At 39.3% G+C, this 26,882-nt stretch overlaps 1 protein-coding gene across 1 annotated transcript in view; it reads right to left on the bottom strand.

The window, feature by feature from the left end:
- CLSTN2 (calsyntenin 2) overlaps positions 1–26,882 on the bottom strand; it is a 1,123,462-nt gene that overhangs the window by 692,881 nt on the left and 403,699 nt on the right. The gene's annotated exons all lie outside the window — the stretch shown is intronic.

Raw genomic sequence — 26,882 nt, 5'->3', positions numbered from 1 at the left:
GGAATTCATTCCTAGACATATCCATTTGTGTAAGAGCTATGCACAATTCTGTAAGCCATTCAAAGCCTGTCTTATTTTTTTTGTTTTGTACACACATGTACCCAAAATAAGATAACTGGAAAATCCCTCAGACCTGTTATTTTGTTCATATACAGAGGCATATAGTTTTACTTTTCGCTACACAGTGCTGGGTACGTTACTTTGTAAAATATTAAAATAAAATATTTAAGTTACTAGATTCTTGCAAGGAAAACATACTATATTACAGTTACTAGTTGATGTGTAATGGAAGTATATGATAAGTTACTGTGAAAGTAATAGGTTACTTTTATATATTTTTTTTAAATTCTTGGATAGAAACAGCTTTGATATAAGATAAAATTAATTCTAGCATCTAAACAGAAAATGTTCAAGTCCTTAAATATAGGGATCCAATACAATTATAGAGATATTTAAATCAAATAAGGGGGGAAACCATGAAAATAGCTAGCATATGAGCTGTGCAGAAATCAAACATTACCTATATTCAGCAGTCCTTGGTGTGACAAACACTAGGCAGAATCCTTCTTTGATGTTATGGTTAAAACTACCAACAGTTGATTGAACAAGATTTTTTTTTTTGTTGGCATTGACACCACTTCATCACTCTCAAGTTTGGGGTTTACCAGACAAAACTTAAACCCAATGTAAATATTATCTTTTTCACATACCAAATCAAAAAAATTGAGATCAACAGAGCGCTTAAATGTCAAAGACGAAGCAATCTGTATGAACTCATACTGCTCGCTTGAATGATTTCACTCAAAAGAAGTTTGCCGGAAACCAGAAGCAGCCCAATAATGGGTCTAGAGATGCAAAGAAAATCAGATGGGTGTCACTAAGAGGTAACCATATAAAGTAACTAGACATTATATTATGCATTACTGAAAAATGTGTGACATATTTCAGTTATTTCATTACATTTGCACAAAAGTAATCATTTCAATTACTCATTAGTGCTGTGGGATTATTTATTGGGGGTCATATTTGTACCACGTACTGAATTTGTTTTATGTTTTATGCTGTAATTACCTTGAGCTTTGAAAGGAGACAATTTATACATTTTACAAATATATAAATAAATGAGGCCCAGTTATTTAACTGTATTAAAATAATGTGATAATGCTCATTTTTAGTGAGAGCTATTACCTTGCTTTCAAAAACACTATTGATGGAAGGCTATGTGTGTTTTAACTAATATTTTAAATTATTGCAATAATTCATGGTGAAGTGTGTTACTATGCACCTTTAACAAAATCTTTGGCTACATGTCTAGATATATAAAGTTCTGTGTTAGCAGTGGCATTAACATGGATTTTTTTTTCCATCAGTACAATCTACATTGGGCCAAATTCTATAAATAGCGTCTTAAAAATCAGCGTAGAAAAACACACTTAGTGTGATTCTATAAACTACACCTAAAGTTAGGCATAGTTTATAGAATATGCTCAGTACACTGTTCTTGCGACTAAAATTTAGGTGCACCCATTATGCCACCTAAAACGAGGCCTAAATATCTGTGCCTAAGTTATCTTGTATTGCTCACAATTCCTTATTCCCCAGCACAAGTCCTCCGTTCAGTTAATGATCATCATCATTTGATTCTCCCAAGTCCAATACTGGCACACTATGAATCCACTAGACACGCTGCATTTTTCTTTCAGTCACCCCATGTATGGAATAACCTCCTGTAGTCTCTCTGAAGCACATTACTAAAACAATTTAAATCTCAACTCAAGACCCATCTGTTTTACCCAAGCATTTGGAGTTCCATAATAATGAGGTTTGCCTACATACTCTACTTATTTTTGTTCTATCACCCACTGGTGACCAGTTAAATGCTGAATTTTGCCACTTAACCAGCCAGTGCTGACTCTGCCCCCGGAACACCCCCAAAATACTGGTTTCCAGTTAGGTGCTAATGACTAATTTTCAGCAGTAAAGAACCAGTTAAGTGCCGCTAAAAATTAGTGGATAGCTCTGAACAAACAATTTACCAGTCAGCGGCCAGTTTTGGCCAGTTAAATCATTTTGAATATCGACCAGAAAAGTGTTTATTGTTTGGTTGCATATTGTAAAATTTCATTAAAAAAATAAAAAATAAATATGTATTTCTGACAGCTCATTGAAATGTTAATGCATTACATTAAGCACAGTATTAACACGTTAATGGCAGAATTAGTGTAAACGTGATTTAGAAAAATAGGCCATGGTGTAATTAAGGTTATAAGAATCACTATGGGGCCCTTTTACTTTTTTTTTATTTTTTTTAATAAGTTTGTAACACTATTACATAAGTAAAATACACTTGTGGAAAGAAAAACACAGCACAACCAGAATCATCATTCTAAAAAAGAGAAAAGAAAATTCCCAAAGGAAACTCATAAGGAAACAGCTCTTCATCAGATCACTAATTGGAAGGGACAGAGTACAAATCAGCAGGAGAAGACATAAGAAAAATCAAGAAAAAAAATTAGTAAAATAGGCCATTCATGATTCCTATCAACTATATAACCTGCATTAGAGACTCTTGTTCTGAACAATGAAAATACTTTTCATATCCAAAACAGGCTTCAACCATTGGATCATAAAAGAAAACATATTTAACACCAAGATATTTTATCAAACACTAACAAGGATAAGATAACAGAAGCACCCATATCTTTAGCTTGTTTCCCTTTCATCTTTGAGTTTTGTTGGTAACATCCGGATAAATCTATATTTTCTGACCAAAAAAGAGATCCTTGGATTTTCTTTTTTTTTTTATTCATATTTTTATTGAAGGTTTCCAAAACATATACCATAAAAGAAAACACCAAATCAATCAAACAATAGTAACACTAGAACAAAGAAAGGGAAAAAAAACTTAGTATCAGGTAGTGGGCTGACATTATAATCAGTTGGTCTATTACATGGGAGCCCTCAGTAGTATTGTCATGGAATGTTGATCCTTGGATTTTCTGATATATAACCTCAAGAAGTCTTGCAGATCTTGCTCAAACATAAACATCACAAGCAAAGTTGATCTCTCCACCACTTCATAGGTTGATTGTTTGAGAACAGCAGTCAACTTATTCAAATCAGGTACCATTTCTTCAACTCCCACTTTATATTGCATTTTTTTCTGAACTTGATTATCATTATCTTCCACATTTAAGTGCCCTTCACCCAGGATATTTCTTGCAGAAACAGAAGGAAGATAATAGTTCTTATTCAAAGGTGGAATATTATCTGAGGAATAATTCAATATTTCTTGAATATATTTTTTTAAGGCATCTTCCGGTGTAAGGCTCAGAAATTTTGGAAAGTTCAAAATGCACAAATTTAATCTGCGATTAAAGTTTTCAAAATACTCCAACCTTACCTTCTATGAATCAACAGCTCACCCTTAACCAATGTAGAACTTCCTGCACAGTTTTTACCTCATCTTTAACATGTTGAATTTGTGTTGAAAAATCCTTTTTTACAGTCTCTACATTCTCAGATAGAGTGTCAATCTTACTTACAAGTGTCAACAGCTCAGTTGTAGTTTTGGACATCAAGGCCTCCATTTCATTAACACCCTGCAAACACCTCCCAGCATTACTCCATTCAAAGGTAATATCAACCCAGCACCACTAGTGAGTGGACCTCTGACGGTTTGCTTCCTCTGTTGGCGGAGCGACAACGCCTTCTGCTGGGCAGGGGAGTGGCGTGCAGATCAGAGGAGACAATAATAAATCCAAGCCAAAGCCCTCCAGGACTCCTCCACCCAGAGGGCTAGCCAGCACTCCAACTCCAGAAAAAGTAGATAAATTGGTAGCGTACCTTTTGATGGACTGCTGCAAAGGAGTGGAAGTACAGCCAGCAGGGGAACATTGCTTCACTTCTTTCCTCTTAGTATGGGGCATAATGATCAACAAAACGTGGCAGCCAGAAACACACCAAGAGAATGCTTCCACTCATGTGGCCATCTTGACTTTGCCCCCTGGGGCCCTTTTACTAAGCTGTGTTAGGTACTAATATTGATCTAATGCAACAAAAATGGCCTAATGCAGGATATGCTAAAGTGTTCTGCATTTTTTATTTATTTTTATTTATTTATTTAGATTTTGCTCACACCTTTTTCAGTAATAGCTCAAGTTGAGTTACATTCAGGTACTCTGTATATTTCTCTGTCCCAGTAGGACTCACAATCTAGGGCTTTGTCATCTGAGCGTATTGAAAATACAGCATTTTTGTTTGTTTTGGAAGGAGTGGAAAATGTGTGTGTGAATACAGTAATCAGTTGGTCTATTACATGAGAGCCCTAAGTGCCTCCCAAACAGGAGGCATTGTGTTTCCCCAGTAATTTTTTTTTAATTGCCACATGCTAATGCTAACATTAGTGCATGGTCAGAAATGAAACAAATAGGGAAAAAAGACCCTTTTCATAGCTGTGCTAGAAATGGGGCTAGTGCACTGGAAAGGCCCGCATAAGGGAAGTTAAGCCCATTTCTTAGAACAGCTTAGTAAACAGTCCCAATGTTAGATCATAAAAATGGGGGACATTTTAAAACCTGGTGGGCCCACAAATAATGGAAATTTTTTTTCAAAGGGAGACCCCCTGCCACTTGCATGAAAAGGGCTTCATTTTTGTGGCATGATTTGCACCTGCTTTGAATCAGGTGTTAATATACCCACCAAAAGTATACACACATTTTTCAAAATTAAAACCTCACATGTCCTCTCTCTCTCCTAACTTCTTTCCTGTTGATCTCTGCCTCCTCTACCAGACAGCTAAAAACTTAACATGATGTGAACAGTGTAAAAACTTTTACCCACTATGAGAGGAGCAAATTTCAAACAGTTTCTCTGCAGATAAATCCTCATTTAACTGCAGAAATCTCTTTGAAAAGTGTCCTCAGTAGGTCTACATTTAATTAAAAAGGTTGCTGTTAAGTATTTATGGCATCAAAGGCACTGAAAGAATGACATATTAATTGGTTTATATATTCTGTCATGGTTCACAAGGGGCATATGATCGTTGACTGTTCCGTGGTTATAGTCAACAGAGAGAAGTTACAGAAGCTGGTAACATTAGGGTCTTACCCAATGCCAAGATGTTTCTGAACCAAGTATGAACTCCTACAAGAGTAAAGGAGGACAGTTACTTTCCTTTTTACTCTTGTGATTTTCTTTTATAATAATAACCTTTTTTAAACATCAAAGACAAAAGTATGTTCAAATTTTAGTCTTGCTTTTATTTTGACGTGGTGGTTTCCCCCCTCCATTCTGGGTTTCCAGTTCAATCTGACTAAGGCTCAATAAAAATACTGTCATTATTAGCAAACTGCTTCCCACTGCCACTTAATTTTTGGTGGGGGCCAGGAAAGAGGCATAAAAAAATTTGGTTTCTGACATCTCCCTTAATGACCGGGAGGAGGGACATCAGAACAAAGCAAACATTTCTCTAAACGACATGGAACATGAAACAAAATGAAAAAATGTTGTCTGCCATCCCTAACAAACTGTTGCAAGTTAAGAAAACAAGACTTCTCTGGATTTTGAACTAGTTTAGTTCACAGCTAAGTAGTGCACTGGAATTGGCATATTGGGGATAATTCTGTAAAGTGGGTACAAACATTTATGTGCTGATTACACATATAAATGTTTAAAATAATAGGATTATAAGTGCGTATGTGTGCACGTGTATATAAATGCACAAATTTCACCTAAGCAACTATTCTGTAAACATGCACATATCTTTCATAAGGCATATTTTTTTACAGGTAGGTGTATACAACGATGGAAAATGGGTGGAGTGTGGGTGGTACTTACATCAGCATTGGCACTGGCATTCCCATTCAGCAGCTAATTTACTAAACAGAGTAAATACACCCCATAATACAGCTGTTTCCAACTGGCGAAAAACTTGGCTGCAGTTTTATTATTAAACATTTCAAACATCAAATGCAATTTTTAACACACAAAGAAAACCCAACAATCTTCCCCAAATCCCACAGCTAGACAGTTGCACACTAGCTGTCCCATTTACTTTACCCATTAATAACTTCCTTATCCCTCCCCTCCCACAGGGTCGGGCGCTGTCTCATGACAGTACCACACATGAGACTAACCTTGATAAGGCCTCAATTGACCCCACTATGAAAATTATCCGAAAAAGTTTCCATACGAACAAAACTTTTCCAGCCACTAAGCTGCAACCCTCAAACCCCTGCCCACCTATTCCTTACCCCTAACCCAAATGGGTGGGCAGGGTAGGACAAAAACCCCAGCTGCAAATCCTCCCACTACCCTGCTTTATCACACAGAAAAAGCACCTTCACGTCCAAAATGAACATTCTAAATTCCCTCATCCAGCCCCACCAACGACCAATCTCAAACGCCATATTTTTATACAAAACCCAATTTCTTTCCTTCCTGATCTTGAATTCCTTGACCTTTCCTTCATTTTAAACCTTTCCACACCCCCTTCAACCTCTACCCAGATATTCCCTTATCAAATCCTTTTCTTCCATGGCTGCTCAGCCAATGTTAAGCCCTTTGCCCTGAGGGAGCAGAGGGTTTTCTCATGTGCATAACTTATAGAATACTGTAAGTTAAACATGTATCTCCAACAATTAGGAAAATGCACTTAATTACTGTGTGTATTTAACCTGCTATGCTATTCTATAAAGGAAATAGGCACCTACTTTCCTTTATAAAATAGGCACCACAGAAACACACTGTTATAGAACTGCCCCTTATAAGTACATTACAACTCATACCACAATATCTGGCTCATGGCAGGAGGATATGAGCCATTTGAGTGCTTCCCCTGCTGCACGGACACATCAGGGACTTAATGACAGGATCAGTGGCAGCTGGCAGCACTGCTGGAACTCAGTACAGTGTCTGCCGTGCTGACCTCCTCGGAGTGCTCTACACTGAAAAGCTACATCTGTCCATTGGGTGAGGATGGAGGGAGGGAGGCTGTTCCTGTGAATCCTTCAATGAACCTCTGATACCTTCCTAGGCATCCATCTCAGCCACACCCACACTGTGCCACTGCCCCAGTCATTCATCCTAGATCACACCCACTTTCCCAGTTCTCTAGCACAGTGTTTCTTTCCCAAGACCGGTCCTGGAGTATCCCTTACCAGTCTAGTTTTCAGGATATCCACAATGAATATGCATGAAAGATTTGCAAATAATGGAAGAAGTGTATGCAAATCAAGTTCATGCATATTCATTGTGGATATCCTAAAACCTGACTGGGAAGGCGTACTCTAGTACTGGACTTGGGAAACACTGCCCTAGCGGAATACCCATCCTTCCTCAGGCACTCCCACTGTGCCAGTTCTTTACATAATCCATGTACACATACTCCCACATATCACACCCTTGCTGCATCCCTTACATAAACAAATCCCCACAAGCAGATACCTCCTATACCCTTTACTGCCGTAGTTACCACTTTATATACCCTCGTTTATCCCCTGCCTAACATACTATACCCTTTCTACTCACAGATACTTTTGCCTCAGTCACCCTGACTTTGATATCCACTTCTAAGCACAAATCCTGCCCAAGACAAACCTCATTTTCCATGAATACTCCATATCCCCTCTCACACTGCTGGCTGAAGCTCTGAGTGGGAGCCACCCTCTCAGCTTTCTCTAACTTGAGCAACATGGTGTTAAAGAAATCTATCCAGTCTCTGCTATACTACTGAGAAATTCCCCAACTAGAGGGGCCTCTTCAATCATGATCATTTTCATGGTCTGATAGTCTCACTTTTCATGTCCAGGTTAGATTAATGTAATATTATCTATGCTGGCTTATCATGATACCCCTTGAAGAAACTCCAGTCAACACTGCCATTAGGCTTCTTATGATACCCCTTGAAGAAACTCCAGTCAACACTGCCATTAGGCTTCTCAGTCACGCCCACCACTCTGATCATATTACATCTTTACTGAAAGACCACCACTGGTTTCCAGTTGAACAAAAACATTTTATACAAAGTGGAAATACTCACCTTTCAAGCTTTCTTTTACGACGTCCCAGAATACTTATCTGGTCTTACGACTCCCTACTGTCCTGAGCGGGCTCTCCACTCCATTAATGCCCACTGCCTTGTTTTGCCTAACCCAAAATTAGCCTGTCTGCAATCTACTAGGTACTATGCTTATTTCTTGTCGCCCTATACTTGGAATAGCCTCCTTTGACTCTCCATGGTAATCTGTTTTACAAGAGTTTTATGTTCATTCTTTTTTTTTTTAATTTATACTTTATTCAATTTACATTTATGCAGTCAACATAAATACACCTTTCAACAAGAAATAACATAGAAATGGGGATTAATTCCCCCAATAAAGGAAAAATCTTAGATAATTTAGTCCACAAACTGCTGATCCAAGAACTAGGAAATAATAATGTAAATGAAATAAAAATAAGTTAATACATAATCAAGCAGACAGAACCTAGAGGGACGCAGCTGGGATACACGCTAGCAATCAGGAACTGCTGCAAACTATTCTTTAGAGGAAATAAAATCTGTTAACTTCTCTGGTTCAAAGAAAATATAATTAACGGAATTCAAAGAGATTTAACATTTACAGGGGAACCTTAACATAAAGGTTCCACCTATATTTAATACGCTTTCTTTTAACAACAAAAATGTCTTTTTCTTTGAGTTTCTCGCGCAAAGTCAGGAAACACTTGTATTTTTGAGCCAAGGAAGGGTGAATCCGTGTGACAAAAGTAGAGCCTGAAAATGTTATTCCGGTCTAATTGCAGGGCAAAAGTAACCAAAAGCGTAGTTCTCTCGGTTATGACATCCAATGAGGACTCCAAAAGGTCCGTTAAATTTAAATCAGATTGGGGATTAGCAGGCAATCTTGTCTCTCCAGCTCCAGGAATATATAATACTCTTGTAATGGGTGGATATCCCTCAGGGGGAATACCCAATACTTCGTTAAAATATTTTTTTTAACGTATCAAGAACTGGCATGAGAGGTTTATGTTGCAGAAAGCCTCTTCCTTGATAAAGCACTATGCGAAACTTGGCCATGTCGGCGGGGGTTTCCTGTTATCTTTAAACTGCTGCCTTTTAAAGATAAGTTAATGTTAAGAAGTAATATATTTATATACTTTTGCGAATTTGCAAAGTTTTGGGATATAAAAGATGCAAAAATAAATAAAAAAGAAGTAAGGGGAATATATGAGGATTTGCACCACACCATTTCGCCTGTAGCGATAGAACAAGACTGTTCATATGGTTGTGAGAGGCAGTTAATCTGATTATCCCCATGCACCAGAGGATGTGTTGGAAAATCCTGCTTTCTATATAGATGTTTGGGACAATAACTATATGTTTTTATAGAATAGCACACAGGTAGATGCCTTCACAAGTCCTAATTATTGCCAGTGAATTGAAATAATTAATTGATAACTGATTCATCAAACAATTTGTGCGTGCATCTTCGCTCCGTGCCCAATTTCTGCACTCAAACTTGGGTGCCATATATCGAATCCAGGGGTATGTGTAGTTCTGGCTGTCTTAAAAAAACATTTAGAAGAACCAGAAAGGTACAGAGAAGAGTGTTCAAAATAATAAAAGTGCAGGGTGGCTTACCAATGAAGAAATACTAAGTAGGTTCCTTAGCTTGGGAAAAAAAAACAGCTTAATGATAGGGGTCTATAAAATCATGATTGATGTTGAACAGGTAAATGAAGAATGGTTTCTTTCTCCTTGAAATGGTATTACAACCAGAGAACATGCCAGGAAACTAATAGGTAGCAGATTTATTCATTTATTTTTTTACTCAACACACAAGGAAGCTGTGCAATATGTTGACAGAAAATGTAATCACAGCTAGGTTTAAACAGTATTTAGACAATGAAGGAAAACTTAATTAACCATTGGGTAAGCTACTACTTATCCCTGGGAGAGAGCAACAGAAAATGAATCTACTCTGAGATTCTGTCAAGTACTTGTGACATGGACTGGCCACTGTCTGGAGACACTGTGTTGCAATTAATAGACCTTTGGTCTAACCCTGCATGGCATATCTTGGGGTATATTAGGGGCCCTTTTACTAAGCCGTGTAAATGACTAACCAGCGTATTTTCTAAAGAGATCGCCGGCCATCTTCCGACATAAATCGGGAGATGGCCGGCGATCTCCTGAACCCGGCTCGATTTTGGCTGGCGCCAACTGTTTTCCGTCACGGAGGCGGCCAAACTTCAAGGCAGGGTACCGAAGGTGGAGCGGGGCAGGGGCGGGGCTACGAGATAGTCGGCTTCGCCCCACAATGGAAAAAAGATGGCTGGCTCAAACGAGCATTTCGCCGGCTGCACTTGGTCCATTTATTTTTAGAACAAGTGGCAAAAAAGTGCCCCAACTGACCAGATGACCACTGGAGGGAGTCGGGGATGACCTCCCCTTACTCCCCCAGTGGTCACCAACCCCCTCCCACCCAAAAACAATTAAAAAAAAATTTGTTGCCAGCCTCTATGCCAGCCTGAAAATATCATACCCAGCTCCCTGACAGCAGTATGCAGGTCCCTGGAACACTTTTAGTGGGTGCAGTAACTTCAGGCAGGTGGACCCAGGCCCATTCCCCCCCTACCTGTTACACTTGTGGTATATGTTGAGTCCTCCAACCCCCCCCAAACCCACTGTACCTACATGTAGGTGCCCCCCTTCACCCCTTGTGGTGTCGAGTTGTGGGGAGGGGGTTTTGGGGGGGGGCTCAGCACACAAGGAAAGGGAGGTATGCACCTGGGAGCAATTTTTGAAGTCCACTGCAGTGCCCCCTAGGGTGCCCGGTTGGTGTCCTGGCATGTCAGGGGGGCCAGAACACTACAAATGCTGGCTCCTCCCATGACCAGAAGGCTTGCATTTCGCCGGGTTTGAGATGGCCGGACCCAGTTTCTATTATGGCCAAAAACCAAACCCGGCCATCTCTAAACCTGGTGCTCAACATTCGACTTAAATGTTGAGATTTAGCCAGTGCCAACCGTATTATCGAAGGAAAAGATGGCCGGCCATCTTTTCGAAAATACAGTTGGCTCCACCCATTTACGGAGCCGGCCCCGGAGATGGCCGGCGCCGTTCGATTATGCCCCTCTATGTGTGCCCAACGCATGCCAAAGTGGAGTTACCGCCTAGTTACCATGTGGCCCTTGCGGTAACTTCATTTTTGGCACATGGAAAAATATTTTTTTTCGGGTTGGCGCACATAGGTCATTACCACACGGTTACCGTGTGAGTCTTTACCGCTAGGTCAATGGCTGGCGGTAAGGTCTCAGACTCAAAATGGACACACAGCAATTTTCATTTTCCCGCATGTCTGTTTTCGGCAAAAAAAAAAAAAAAAAGGCCTTTTTTACTGGCGCGCTAAAAAATGGATCGGCGTGCGCCCAAAACCTGCGCCTAACTCTAGTGCAAGCCATTTTTCAGTGCACCTTAGTAAAAGGACCCCTTAGTGCGGATTTTAACATGTGCTGTTAGAACTGTCAAAATCATGTCCAACGCCCTCAACTTATTATAATGGTGAAAACACACAGCTCCTACGCACTTATGAGTCTTTCATGGACCTCAAATGGTGGCTCGTTTGACAATGGCAGTGTTTACTGCTGTGCCTCACATGCCTCCTCACTGGTTAGCCAATACTGTGCTAACATTTCCATATCAACATTAAATTTATGAATTCTTAAAACGTAGGTAACTTAAATTAAACAAAGAACTGCCGCTGTTAGGATTAGCATGGGCTAACAGCTAGCACAAATTAAAATAACTTGTGTGCTAAAAGTCCAGGGCTGTTTAACACAGGATGGGCAGGAACTGGGCAAGTATAGGTGGAGATTGAGTGCGATATGCACATTGTAGTCAGCAGGTAGTGGGTAGTGTGTGCTAACTGGTAAATGTGCCACATAATGCTGCTAAACAATGCCACCACAATAGGTGGTGTAATATGTATTCGCTTTCATGGCACCTGAATGTCTGGCATGCTAGGGAATATGTCCTTAGGGAAACTGCAGGGAGAATGCTGGCCACGCCCCCAAATTACTGCTGAGGTGCTGCAGTAAAAAGGGACCTGCTTTAGCATCAGTACGTGTTTTTGACATACGCTGAGGCCCCCTTTTACCACAGTGGGTAAAAAGGCTGTCTCTTTTTCAGGAAAAGAAATGGCCGTGTGATAAACTGAACCACTTGCCGTGTGGCCATTTCAGGAGGGAGCACTTACCGCCACAAGGGCTCCCGCGGTAACCGGACAGCATGTAGCACTGCCCGATTACCGCCAGGTAAGCATCAGTGCTACAAAATTGAAAATATTTTTGTAGTACCAGAAATGGCATGCTCTGGAGATGGTAACTACTGTTGCCATGTGCCAACCCTTTAATAAAACAGCCCCTCGATGTGGGTTAATGCAGGTTTATCAGTCATAATTAAGTGCAAGAACGTAATGCTATTTAGTAAACATGCCCTCTTAGGTTCTTCTGTTCCTACCTCTCTGAATTCCTATGATATATATACTAGTTCTCACACTGGAACTTTTTGCCAAATAAGCAACAGCAGCCATAGCACTAGGAAAATGTCTAAGGGGGAAATTCTACAGATGGCACTCAAAAATTGGCACTGTAGAAAAACTGGCGCTAGGCACGATTCTATAAATGGTATGCACCCTTTATAAAATCACACTTTTTGGCTGCACAACTCCTGCAACCTAACTTTTGGTGCCAGACTTACGCCAGCCAAAACCTGGTGTAAACGCTGGCACCCAAATTAGGAGTGCTGAGGTAGTATTCTTTAAGAATGTGTGTAACTTTTAAGAATGCCCTTGACACACCCATGCCCCTCCTATGGCCACACCCCCCTTCTGAGTTGTGTGTCATGCTTTATAGAATAGCACGCAGCCAGAGGCATGCACAAATTTTGGTCAATAGCACCAAATTATTGATGTTAACTGGCTTGTCAGCCAATTAATTTGTGCATGCATCTCGGGAATGCACCCAAATTTTGGCAAGCAAATCTAGGCATCATATATACAGTAGACTCTGGGGGATGTGTATTACTGTAGGCATGCAATTGTGACATTTTAGAAACAGGACATATCAGCCTTAGGATGGCTATGTATGAATGATCAAATGATCTGTATACAGATTCTATAATCAAACGTGCCTTGAAACTCTGTACCACTAGATCTGAAATATGAGATTTCTATTCATAAGATAATACAACTTTTAGCTGTATTTGAAGAAAAGACTTATGAGGTCTCAAGAGCCATGTGCACAATTACCTATGTGATTTGGAACGGTTGAGGCTTTGGGAGTCAGGGCAATGGAAATGTGAGATGTCCCTTTATTAATGTTAATGTTTTTTACTCTTGAATGAATGAATGGTTAGGTCGTTCCTATATTTTATTTGATTTAATTTGAATAATTAGTTTTATAAACCGCCTAGATAGCTTATGGTATGGCAGTTTAGTAACTTCTACTAAATGCAAAAGTGCATATAAATCTTATGTCCAGTCAATAAAAAATCTCAAAGCCAATAAAATATTTAGTGTTTTCCCTTGGTATACACTGTAAAAGAAATATATGTTAAAATTTCTTACTTAACTTACATATTTGCTCCTCTACATTAGTTGACCTTTCCTCAGCTATATTTCTAAGAAGCAAAACATCACCCTTCCATCAATTAATAATTAGACATTGCTAATGCACATTCAGGCACATTTATCCTGTTCATAATAGGCTAATTATTTTTACAGCCTGAACATCAGATTGTAATTAGCTAATCATATTGTTTTGTCAGTCTAAACAGTCTTTCTGTCCTTGTAAAAGTCAAATCGTACCATATAGACTGTATGTAAATCATCACAAATATAGTACATTTGAACTTACTAGGGGCCCCCTTCTACCAAGCTATGGCAAAAGGGGACTGGCGCTGGCATCAGCACATGTTTCACATGTGCGCTGAGTCCACCTTTTACCACAGCTGGTAAAAGGGAAGTCTTGCCTTCCTGCAGGAAATGGCTGTGTGGCAAGTAAAGCACTGCCCAATTACAGCCGGGTACACTCCGATGCTACAAAAATAAATACATTTTTGTAGCGCCAGAAATGACGGCACACTAGGGGTGGGAAGTACTGCCGGGCTGCTGCAGTAGCCTGGAGGTACTTCTTGTATAGCGAGCGGTAAGCCCATGATGGGCTTACCGCCGCTTTGTAAAAGGAGCCCTCAACCTGTAAAAGGTTTCAGAAATAATGTTTTTATTATGATTAGACTTAAGTCCATGTGCACCTGGGCAGCAAGTGTTCTTCAGCATGTTCAATCAGCCGCAACATTTTCCAGGTACTAAGATCCTGAAGATTTTCTTTAAATATGCTATGCAAGGTCTTTTTTGATTGCCCTCTTTTTCTCTTCTCACTTGGTGGTGTCCATTGAATTGAAGTTTTGGGATATTGATAATTATGCAGCCTTAGAATATGTCCAGCCAGAAGCAAATACTATTGCCCTCAGTAGGCAGAAGTATATCTCGGAGTAAAATGGAGTAGCATTTGGAATTACATGGAAGCCATTATTTGGCAGGAATACAGGGAACTGTGTCAAATTGGTTTTCCTAATTTTTATTGGGGTGTATGAACCAGGTTGTGATGGGAGACAAGTCCTCAACCTTGAGTTTGGACTGTGGATTCCTCCAGGCTCTGTTTTAGATCCTTAAGATCTTTGGAGTGGAGGTGTAGCCTAATGGTGAGTGCAGCGGACTTTGATCCTGGGGAACTGGGTTTGATTCCCACTGCAGCTCCTTGTGACTGTGGGCAAGTCACTTAACCCTCCATTGCCCCAGGTACAAAATAAGTACCTGTATATATATAAACCGCTTTTAATGTAGTTGCAAAGTACCACAGAAGGCAGTATATCAAGTCCCATTTCCCTTTATATATTACTTGTATCATTTTTTAAATTTGTTGGAAGTATGATTCTATGTGTGTGCAGATGTTATCCAACGTTAGAGGCCATTTACCAAACAGAAGTAAAAAGTGGCCTTAGCATGCCCTTACACAGGTCATTCCCATGTGCTAAGGCCATTTTTACCACTGGGGTAAAAAGGCTGATTTTCCTCTTTTTTGTATTAATGGTCAAACACTAATTTTCCCATTAGAATGGGGCCATTAACACTTGAGCCCCTACCACCACTTATTTTACAGGCAGTAGGGACTCACATGCTAAACCTGAACTAATTGGTTAGCACAAAGTGATGCCTATGCGCTAACCAATTAGGGGGAGATTCTATATGTGGCGCCTAAAAACAAAATCAGTGAGGACATCAATGCTGGCTAAGTGTTTTCTATAAGTGGCGCCTAGATTTAGCCAAGGTATATAAAATACACTTAGTTGATATCTCAGTGCCTAAAACTACACACCTCCATTCACACCAACAAAAACATGGCATTAATTCAGGCGTAAACAAAAAGGTGGGAATATGAGCCAGGCGCACAGGTTTAGGCACATTGGGCCATATTCTATAACTATGCGCATAAATTTCAGAACAGCCATGAAACACCCATTTCCCTGTCTATAACAACACCCCTTTTTGCCTGCGCACATTAGAAATTAGGCATACTGCATTACAGAATGCGCTTAGCAAGTTGTGTGTAAATTCTAATTACTGCCAATTAGTGCTCGTTATTGCTTGTTAAGAGCTGTTATCAATGCTGATTAACTTAAGCCAATTAATTTGCACATTGTTATAGAATACTCTTGGATTTCAGCATGCATCTCAAAGCAGGCTATATGGAATCCGAGAGTTAGTGCAGAACATGTCCACTCTCTGCCCTTAGACCCACCCCCGGTGCTAAAAAAAATGATTAAAACAAATTTCCTGGAAAAGACACAGGAAAAAGACACAGGATTTTGAAATCTATGCTGAAAACCCACCTTTTCACCACTGCTTTTGGCTCCTAGCCACTACTCAATTGTCCTCCCCTTGTTCCTTCTCACCCAGTACTTCCCTCACCCTTAATTGTCTTGTCTGTCTGTATTTTTAGATTGTAAGCTCTATTGAGCAGGGACTGTCTCTCTGTGTCAGGTGTTCAGCGCTGAGTGCGTCTGGTAGCGCTATACAAATGCTAATAATAATAATAATAAATACAATGGAACAAAAATGTTCTTGCTGCATATGGCTACCGTATAAGAACTATTGGCTAGTTACACCTTTATTTAGATGAAGATCACCTTAATACATTAGCTCAGGATTGGGTTTTGCCCCAGTTGGACTAATGTAATGGAATATTGATAGGGCTGTTTTAGTCAGTCTTGAACATTATAGCCAACCTAAGTGGAAAACGAAAAATAAGTAATTATGTTACCCTGATGTTGAAGGGATTATATTTAAAATTTCAAATTATTTTTGTTTCCCTCCCCCCAATTGTTTTTATTAGAAAATTTGCAGCAAAACTGCTTACTTTAGTTTTTAGACTTAGGGGCCCTTTTACTAAGCCGCGTAGGTGCCTATGTGTGCCCAACGCATGCCAATTTGGAACTACCGCCCAGCTACCGCGTGGCCCAGGTGGTAATTTCATTTTTTACACGCGTGTCCACTACATGTGCCGGAAAATATATTTTATTTTCCGGCATGTGGCACTAACCAGGCATTGTACGCGTGATGACAATTACCGCCTGGTTAACACATTGAGACCCTACTGCTAAGTCAATGGGTGGTGGTAAGGTCTCAGGCCCAAAATGGATGCGCACCAATTTTTATTTTGCCACACATCCATTTTTGACTATAAAAAAAAGGCCTATTTTTGCAGGTGCGCTGAAAAATGGACCAGCACGGATCCATACCTGCTTCTACACCAGCGCAGGTCACTTTTCGGCACAAGGGATTACATTTAAAATTTCAAATTATTTTTGTTTACCTCCCCTCCAAAAGGTTTTTATCAGAAAATTTGTAGCAAAACTGATTACTTTAGTTTTTAGACTTACTACTACTACTACTACTATTTAGCATTTCTATAGCGCTACAAGGCATACGCAGCGCTGCACAAACATAGAAGAAAGACAGTCCCTGCTCAAAGAGCTTACAATCTAGAGTGGACCAAGGCCCTGTTTATCTTTGTAAGAAGATTTCTAGCTATGTTCCTCCAGAATTGCTACATTCTCAGACTGTTGAACAGATGCACTTTCTATCAATATCAGGTATTTGTTTTTCTGGCCAGTAGCAGCTGCCAAGATGTAGAATAAATTCCACTGTGACCTTCAACTTCAAAATAATTATTTGGGTTTAGGAAGAAATTGAAAAAAAATGTTTTTAACCATTGCAGTCTCCTAAATGAGGGGTCATTTTACTAAGGTACAGTGAAAAATGGCCTGCGAAAGTGTAGGCGCGAGTTTTGGGCACAAACAGATCCATTTTTAAACATGCTCCTCATTTGTGCATGCAATTTAATAGAACCAATTAGTGCCAATAATTGGCTTTTTAGCAAGCAATTATTGGCACTAATTAGACAATTGGGACTTACACATGTAAATTTAGTTGCAGGATCTGCGCCTAAAATGTATGCATGGCCTGAAAAGGGGGAATGGAAATGGGAGGGTCATGGGTAATTTGGGGCAGATTGGGGTGTGGTTTTGAGTTATGTATGTAATTACAGAATAACAGTGCTCCGCGCATAAATTTAGGTATGGGTATTTGCAAGTTTTATTTGGTACAAATGGCAGCACCTAAATTTACGCATGATCTCTCTGCTTAAGTGTTATTCTATAAACCGCGGTGAACATTAAGTATGGCTTAGAGAATACTGCTTAAGCACATTTTTTCAGTGCCAATTTTTTAGATGTCATGCCCTGGATTCTATATATCACACCTAGTGTTCTGTGCTAAAATCCAAATGTATTCTATGACAATGTGCGCTACTTAATTGGCTTAAGCTAATCAGCATTGATAGCACTTAAGCAATAATGAGCACTAATTGGCAATAATTAGAATTTACATGCACAACTCGCTGAGGGATCCTTTTACTAAGGTGCACTGAAAAATGGTTTGTGGTAGTGTAGACGCGCTGTTTGGGCAAGCGCAGAATTTTTTAGCGCACCTAAAAAAAAGTGCGTTTTTTTGCTGAAAATGGGCATGCGGTAAAATGAAAATTGTCGCGCGTCCATTTTGGGTCTGAGACCATACCGCAAGCCATTGACCTAGCAGTAAGGCCTCACACAGTAATCTGGCGGTAATGGTCTAGGCGCGCCAAATTCCACTTGACGCAAGTAGCTTCAGATGCGCATAGCAGACGTGCGCCAAAATTGAGATTACTGCAAGGGCCACGCGGTAACTCCAATTTGATGCATGTTGGGCATGTGTAGGCACCTACATGGCTTAGTAAAAGGGCCCCTAAGTGTATTCTGTATTGCAGAATGCCTAAATTCTAATGTGTGCAGCCAAAAAGGGGTGTGGTTATGAGAAGAAAAATGACCATTTTATGGGCGTTCTGAAATTTACATGCAATGCTATAGAATATGCCCCTCTGCACCTAAATCTATGTGTCAGTATTTATGCCATGTTTTTCTTGGTATAAATAGATATGCATAGTTGTAGGTGCTGGGATATCAACTACGCAAATTATATATACCGCACCTAAATCTAACCGGCACTTATAGAATATGCTTAGGCAGAAATTTGTTCCACATGTACTTTTCAGGCACCATATATAGAATCTGGTCACACATATAGGATCTAGCTCTAACTGGATAACACAGATTTAACGTGGAAGCACTTAGCACCTCCTACTTGAGGCAATAAGTGCCCCGGCACTATTATTATTTATTTATTTTTGCAGGTGCCCCATGCTAAATAGGAACATTATCGCACAACCTGCAAAAAAAAAAAAAAAGCCTGACTTTAATGCTGCAGTAAATCTGGGCTTAGAATGTTGTGTTCCTAAATTCGAATCAGTGCTGATTAATGCTTGTTTAGTGTTGATATCAGCGCTCATTAGCTCGATAAGCCAATTAAGTTACATGTGGTGTTATAGAATCTGAACTGATTTCGGTGCCTAAATCTAAGCGCACTATATGGAATCCGGGAGTATGCCCAGATTTTATCACATCTTAGTAGAAAGGCCCCTTTATTTGTTATGGGATTATATTAATTTTATTTTGCTATGTTTTTTAAAATTTTTGCTTGATTTGCAATTTACTGTATACACCACGTTGAGTACTTTTATATAGTCTGCTGCATACTTTAGAACTTTCTGGTATTGAGGATAAGTTTCAAAAGTATGTATGTATTTTTACTTAGAAAAGTACCTGTAAAAATTAGCAGATGTAAATGTGTGTGGGTACTTCAACGCGGGCAGTCGGCACATACTCATACCTACTTCTTGTTAACTAATCATATATACTGGAGTCCATTTCAGATATCATTTGGAGTTTATTTGGCCGCAGCCACCAGGTGCATTAACATTTACAATCTTAATCTAAGTAAAAATTAGCAGACGTAAATGTGTATGGGTACTTTTCCAGTGATAATTTTAAATGTGAAGGTGCACGTATTCTTTTACTTTAAAGAACGCACAATGTCCATGGAGAGATAAGTACATACATTTTCAACAATGCAGGTGATTATAAACTAACCCTATTAAATGATATATAGCTGTATTACAACAGGGGATTTTATATGGACTTGAGCATTAATTTTTAGGCCCCCAGAAGGCACCTCTTTGTAGCCTATTCTAAGGCAAGTAGGCACCTACAATTTTTTTTATATAGACTAGCATAACTCGGTAAATACACTTTTTTATGTTCATTGAAAACCAACCGATTGCAATCAGACAACACAAAATGTGGAGGACCAGAATTTAAAAATAAGCAGAACAAACTTCACAATCACTGTACAAGGTTGTTTTATTGCTTATGGTCCCTATTCCTCTCCTCCCCATATCAATCTTCTCTATTCCTCTCCTCCCCCCCCAACCTATAAACCAAGATCAAGATCCAGACTTGGCTGGTTCTTATCCAAATTACATATGCTTATGCATGAGAACTTGTCAGCCATTCAGCAGTATCTCTTTTTGGTACTTTGAAGAAACCAGGACTGGCTACTGTCAAAGACAGAATAATGGGCTTGATGGACTGGTCTGTCCCAGTAAGATTTTTTTTTTACCACACTGATGATATAACCTGTTAGGGTAAATTCAAGCCCTAAAAATTGCAAAATGTGGTCTCCTACGTTGTCTTGCATTACCACCCTGTGACTTCCAGTTTATAGATGCTGTTCACTAGTCATCTAAAAATCATCACACACTATAGAACACAAGACTCAGGATGTATTGCTTTTGGACTTGATATCAGACAGGGGACTCATTCTCAAATGCCTCCAACTGATGGCAGCCACTCAAAATGATTTTAATATACCCAGTTGATGTAAACTGGAAGCATGACAGAAAATATATATAGTACAGTCACTCTAATGAGTCTTTTCTTTACAAAGAGACTATTACAAGAAAGCCTCTGACAAAGGAAATAACTAACCAATGTTTCAGGTTAGGTGTTTAATTTCCAACAAATCCTGTTCAGTAATGATTTTCTGCCAGTCTGTGTTCCCAATTTTCACATGTGTAGTATCTTTTGTAAATAGAAACCCAAAGTTGCAAACTATACTGCACACGAGCAATATAATACTTCATTCACAGCTATTTACAAATGCCTGTTTCCCATGGGTCTGTGAAAATGAATTTTACAAGAAACTGGTGACAAGAATTAGAGCCGCAATTCAAGAATTAATAATGCTTCTGACAGGAAAAGTAGCACTATCAATAAAATCACACAAGTCAAGGAACAACTTGCCGTCTTCAAAATTACTACTTTTTTGCCACAGTATTTTTTAGTGTAGTCTAAACACCAATACAATGGAACAATTTGAATCTGTAGCGATTCAGATTGTTTACATTATCTTAGAGGCCCTTTTACTAAGCCGCATAAAAGTCTACACGTGCCCAACGTGCCGACTACCACGTGGCTCTTGCGGTAATTTCATTTTTGGCACGCGTCTGATACACACGTCTGAAAAATATTTTTTTATTTTTGGGCGTGCGTAACAGACGTGCACCAAGTGGCATTTGATGTGCGTAGGTCATTACCGCCTGGATTCTTTACCACTAGGTCAATGACTGGTGGTAAGGTCTCAGACCCAAAATGTATGCGCAGCAATTTTGATTTTGCCGCACGTCCATTTTCGGCAAAAAAGGGCCTTTTTTACAGATGCGCTAAAAAATGGATCGGCGCACACCCAAAACCCACGCCTACACTACCGTAAAACATTTTTCAGTGCGCCTTTGTAAAAGGACCCCTTAAATTGTTATCTGAATTGTAAACTTTTGTCATAATGCTTACTTTAGCTGCTCTATATTTCAAGCAGCTGTTTTTTATTTTTTTTTTTTTCTACATGCATACATACCAGTGTGAGCAACAGCAATCAGTTCTAACTTTTGGAGTCCCTTTACTTTCTGTTCCAAACAATTCTCTTTCTGATAAGTACATATTTCGATCAGAATTAGACTAATTGGAATCATACACATATGAATCTTTTCATCAAAAGAACAAGTACTAGAATACTTTAAAAGTATACATTCTATTTCATGCTGGCAATGCTCATAACAAGCAACCCAGAAATAATAGACTTGATAATAGTACAAACCTTGATGAGACACACAACTATCATAAAGTAATCTTTCAAAAAAATATATAAACTTTTACTAGAGGCCAAGTATACGTTTTCCCCACAGACATAAAAATGTGCATCACTGATAAGTTTTCTAATATTGATTGGTTGTTTTTTTTCTTTTGGTATACCATATTTTCTTTGCTTTGTGTGGAGGAGTAATCTAGTGGTTAGTGCAGCAGGCTGTGATCCTGGGGAACTGGGTTTGATTCCCATTGCAGCTCCTTGTGACTCCGGGAAAGTCACTTAACCCTCCACTGCCCCAGGTACAAAATAAGTACCTATATATAGTATGTAGACAGCTTTGATTGTAACCAGAGAAAGACAGTATGTTCCATTCCCTTTTCTTTTTATGCCTCAAAGTTAGTTGTTTGGTGTGGTAGAAGGGTTTGACGCTTTGTTCTATTTTTTAGTGTTGTTCTTTTTTAAATTTGATAAAGATATTGAACTCCGAAAAAAAAAAGAAAGAAGAGAAATGCCACAGGTTTATAGGTACATAAAAAGTAGGCGCTGAAAAACATATGGGCCAGTATTCAAAGCCAATTATGCATAATTTGTTTCACCATGTATTTGTAAAAGTTACATGTATTGTGTAATTGGTAATTTAAATGGCCTAGAACTATTTATAAAAAGTGGGACATCTGGAAAAAATTGGCTTTGTCCCCAACCTTTTAGTGGCTCAAAGCATTGCAGAGAGATCCAAAAAGCAGCAAATATGTTATTATAGAAAGGGACAAAGGATATAACAAAAGACCTAGGGGTCCTTTTACAGAGTGGCAGTAAGCCCGATGTGGGTTTACCACTCATTATTCTGTGACTACTGTCAGCCCAATGCGGCTGCAGAGGTAGTTCCAAGTTGAATGTACACAATTTATGCCCCCCACCCCCGGAAATGGTTTGCATGGCGGTAACCCGGCGGTGATCGGGCATCGCCCCACGCTGCCTGCTTACTGCTGGGTTACCACAGGAGCCCTTACCACCACCTCAATAGGTAGCAGTAAGGGCTCCCTGTCACATGGTCATGAGGTAAGAGTTTTCTTACCGCACGGCCATTTTGTTTTGGGTTTTTTTTTTAATTCACTGCGGTGAAAAGGGCCCTGGCACGCAGGAAAAACAGCCCCCGCTGCTAACGCAGGGCTCTTTTTCCTGCAACTTGGTAAAAGGACCCTCCTAGATAGGGAAGAGTCTGAGTATGAAAGCCAGGGTAGAGCAACAGGGAGGGGGCGGGGTTGAGGGTGCATGGATTTATCTCTAAGGTCTGTGGGTCCTACTCCCACTGACAGAAGTTAAATACACACACACACAAAAGATTAGAGCTTGGGAACGGGATTTAGGCACATCTTTCTCGGACAGAATGGATTAAGATACTCGAATAGAATAAAGTCTTTATTTATACTCTGCCTTTTTTCAGGCAGAAAAACAAAAAAAAAGCACATATAAAAACACATTTAAAAAAACCCCAGCTTCAAACAGTAATAACCGTAAACAGCAGCAAAAATTATTAGCATGACGTGTGTCCATGAGACAACAGGATCAAGAGGGCACAAAAAACCCCAAACAAAATAAATAGTCCCTCAATGTCCTTTTGAAGTCCACAAGCCTAGATTCAACCTTCAAACATAAAGGCAACTTATTCCGTTTTACTGGTGCTATAGAGAAAGCCCCAGTTCTAGTCAAATCCAAACGAAGTGTGGTAAGGCAGGTACCACAAGATCACCCTGATCCTGTGACTGCAATGTGCGTGTTGACACGTAGCATGTCACAGCCTTCTTCAAATAAGTGAATACATATATAAGATATTGATAATTGCCTCCCTAGTGGAGAATGCTTATAAAAGATATTACACTGCTGGTATTACACGCGACAGAATTTAAATAAATTGTCCACTGCAGCCTCTAAGAGTTGCTGGAGGCGCTGGAGGCAGACTGGTTCACTATTTTATATTTGGTGGTTGGGCTCAAAAGTGCAAAATTACTGGGGGTATTATTTGGATCTTATACTTCAGGACATACATATTCTGGTAGAAAAAGACCTGAAAGTATGCCTGCCACATTTTAAATATTCTGGGGACCCAAGTGCAGATGGAGTTTTACGAGTACTTGTCTAATGGCAGCAAGGTGCAAGATTGCTAGAGCAGGTAAGAATGATGAACTTGGAAGGTGAATTCACTGTGCAAAACGCAGCTATTCAGAGAAGCTCTGTGGACAAATTTCAAAAGGCCTGGAATTCAGAAGCAGTAAGGGGAGGGAATTTTAATATGACAAATGAAATTAGATGCATATTATAGCTGAAATTTCTTGGGGTTTGGGGAAGTGTTTTAGGGTACGGGGAAGGAGTTTAAGGACAGGCCCAGATACAGCTTACACTCACTGCCCCAATATAATGGCTCAGAAAGAAGTGTGAAGGGGGAGGAGAAATGGGAGTGGAGTTTGGGGAAGACAAGCTTCTATAATTAGAGATTCTTGGCTGTTAGGGAATGTAATGTAATACATTGTTGAACCTGTATTGAATAAAAATACAATAACACCATATTTTTTTTAAAAATGGTATAGATTAGAAATATGGAAAGGTGTGGCAAAACATTATCTATAACAGAAATATTCTGCTTTTAAATGGATAGTAACAACTCAGTCACTGACCAGTTCATATATTTGGTGACTCTACAAGTATGAACAGCAGCACTGAACATATGGATTAAATTACATGCCAGCAATTAACTCGAACCAGTGACCACGCTGGCTCAAAGTCTGGCCAATAATGCCTACTGTTTGACATTTTCAGGAGAGGGGTAGAGGATGGGCAGAGCCCAGCAGGATTGGCACAGAAAAAAATGTCAGCAGTTTCTGGGGCTTTTTTTTCAGTTCATTCTACATATGTGTTTTTATTTTTTTTTAAATGCCGACAACCCTTATTAAAAACTTCTAATGAAACTTAACGTATGGTAATGTTTGTTAAATCAATGTAGCAGACACTAGTTTTTTTTTTAATGGCATATTAGTAAACCGAATGCACACTAACAAATGCACAAAGTGTATATTTTATAAAACACCCAAGATGAGCCAATTTTTACCAGCACATTCTCACACATAGGGACCCTTTTACTAAAGTGAATTAAGCAATTAACACACTGTTAATGCACTGCTTTAACTGGATTTGCAGTAGTTTGCCCATTTGATCATGGTAAATCAAGTGTTACTGAATTTTTCTCTTGGGGGGGGGGGGCATCGGGAAGAGAGTGGGCATGAAAGCGTTAGCCAGCTGACTAGCGCGCAGTTAGCATGGGCGCACTTACCACCTCCTAAATAGGGCTTGGGAAAATCCACTGCTTATTTCTGGGATAAGCAGCATAAAATATATTGTAATGTTTTGGGATCTTGCCAGGTAATTGTGACCTGGATTGGCCACTGTTGGAAACAGGATACTGGGCTTGATGGACTTTCGGTCTGTCCCAGTATGGCAACACTTATGTACTTATGAGATGGAAAGTGAGCCTGTGTTAAATGTGGTCAGGTACCACCACACTAATTACCACTTTAATGTGGGACTAGAATCAGAAAATGCAGCTACCATGTGATATATTACCGTGAGTTAGCAAATAATGAGCAGGTACAACTTTCTCCTGGAACTCTGTGGGCTTCACTTTTATAAAGGCATACAGATGCATATGCCCTTGGATTCTATATAGGACGCCTAGAGATCTGCGTCAAAATACAAGCGTATTCTGTAACAACGTGCACAATTTAATTGACTTAAGGCAATCAACATTGTTAGCAGCACTTCACATGCAATAATGAGCACTAATTGGCAATAATTACAATTTACATGCACAATTCCCTAAGCGTATTCTGTAAGGCACTTTGCCAAAATTTTAATGCACGCAGGCAAAAGGGGGCATGGATATGAACAGGGAAATCAGTGTTCTATAGGTGTTTCAAAATTTATGCGCATTGTTATAGAATATACCACTCTGCGCCTAAATCGACATGTCGGGATTTATGCCAAGTTTTCACTGGTGGAGGTGCGTAGTTTTACGCGCTACGATATCAACTAAGCACATTCTATATACCATACCTATATCTAGGCACCACTTATAGAATATGCTTAGGCAGAAAATTTTTCCACGTGAATTTTCTAGGCACCATATAAAGAATTTGACCCATATTACTTTTATAAAACAGGTAAATGTGCTTTATTCCCTCTTATAAAAGTAATCTTATCATTACTCTTCTTCTAAAGGAACTTTATGTGCCAATGGAAATCAACATATACGCATACATTTTATAAAATACCTACAAAGTATTGATCCCATCCCTGCTCTACCCATTCTCTGCTCCTGGAAATGTTTATGTTTATATCACATAAAAGAACGTACTGTGTTCCAAGTGCCTATGTTTATGTAGCCATACTCCCAGCCAAATCTATTTATTTAAAATACTTATACCCGCTTACCTCTAGCAGTTCCATATTGCAGGTTCCAATGTGAGCATCTAAAATACTAATCCAGATGCTTCGATCAGATACAAAATTTTCCCCATAACGTGGAAACCCTTTAGTAAATCTGGTTCTAAATATCCCACCTTGACATTGTATGATAGTAAGAACTAATACCGTTAATTAAACATTGTGCTTCTAGATATTCCAGCCTTTCCAAGGTTCACAGATAGCAGATGATTCTTTAACGTTGCCTTAAATTTTCATTTCACAGCAACAAGTAATTCTGCTAATTAGTATTTTTACAGCACAAACTGAATATTAACCTTTGCATTCTGCTTTTGTGCAAAATAAAGTTTGCGCTGGTATAATATACTCTCCATTTACCTCTGCACAATCATTACTTTATGTCACAGCCTAAACAGCCTCATCTAAAATCTTGAAAACACGCTAATTGGGTGGTACAAGCAATTATCAGTGGAAGTCATCTGCATGTTATTTAGCATCTTTTAAAAAAGTTAGTCAGGAATGACAGCAAATAGTACTGCAGTTGTAAAATATAAATATGTTTAAATTAGGGGTGGGCAAAGATTAAAAATTTTAAGTGCACAATTAATCACAGCATGCATTTTGGGCATTTCTCTTGCCCTTTCCTACTGGCTCTCTCCTATTGAACACAATCACCTCTCTATCTCTTTCACCCTCTTTCTTTTTCTCATG

Source organism: Microcaecilia unicolor, chromosome 10 (genome assembly GCF_901765095.1).
Source record: "Microcaecilia unicolor chromosome 10, aMicUni1.1, whole genome shotgun sequence".
NCBI classification, from domain to species: Eukaryota; Metazoa; Chordata; class Amphibia; order Gymnophiona; family Siphonopidae; genus Microcaecilia; species Microcaecilia unicolor.
The sequence above is the reverse complement of the archived record's forward strand: the minus strand, read 5'-3'. Positions and strand labels throughout refer to the sequence as shown.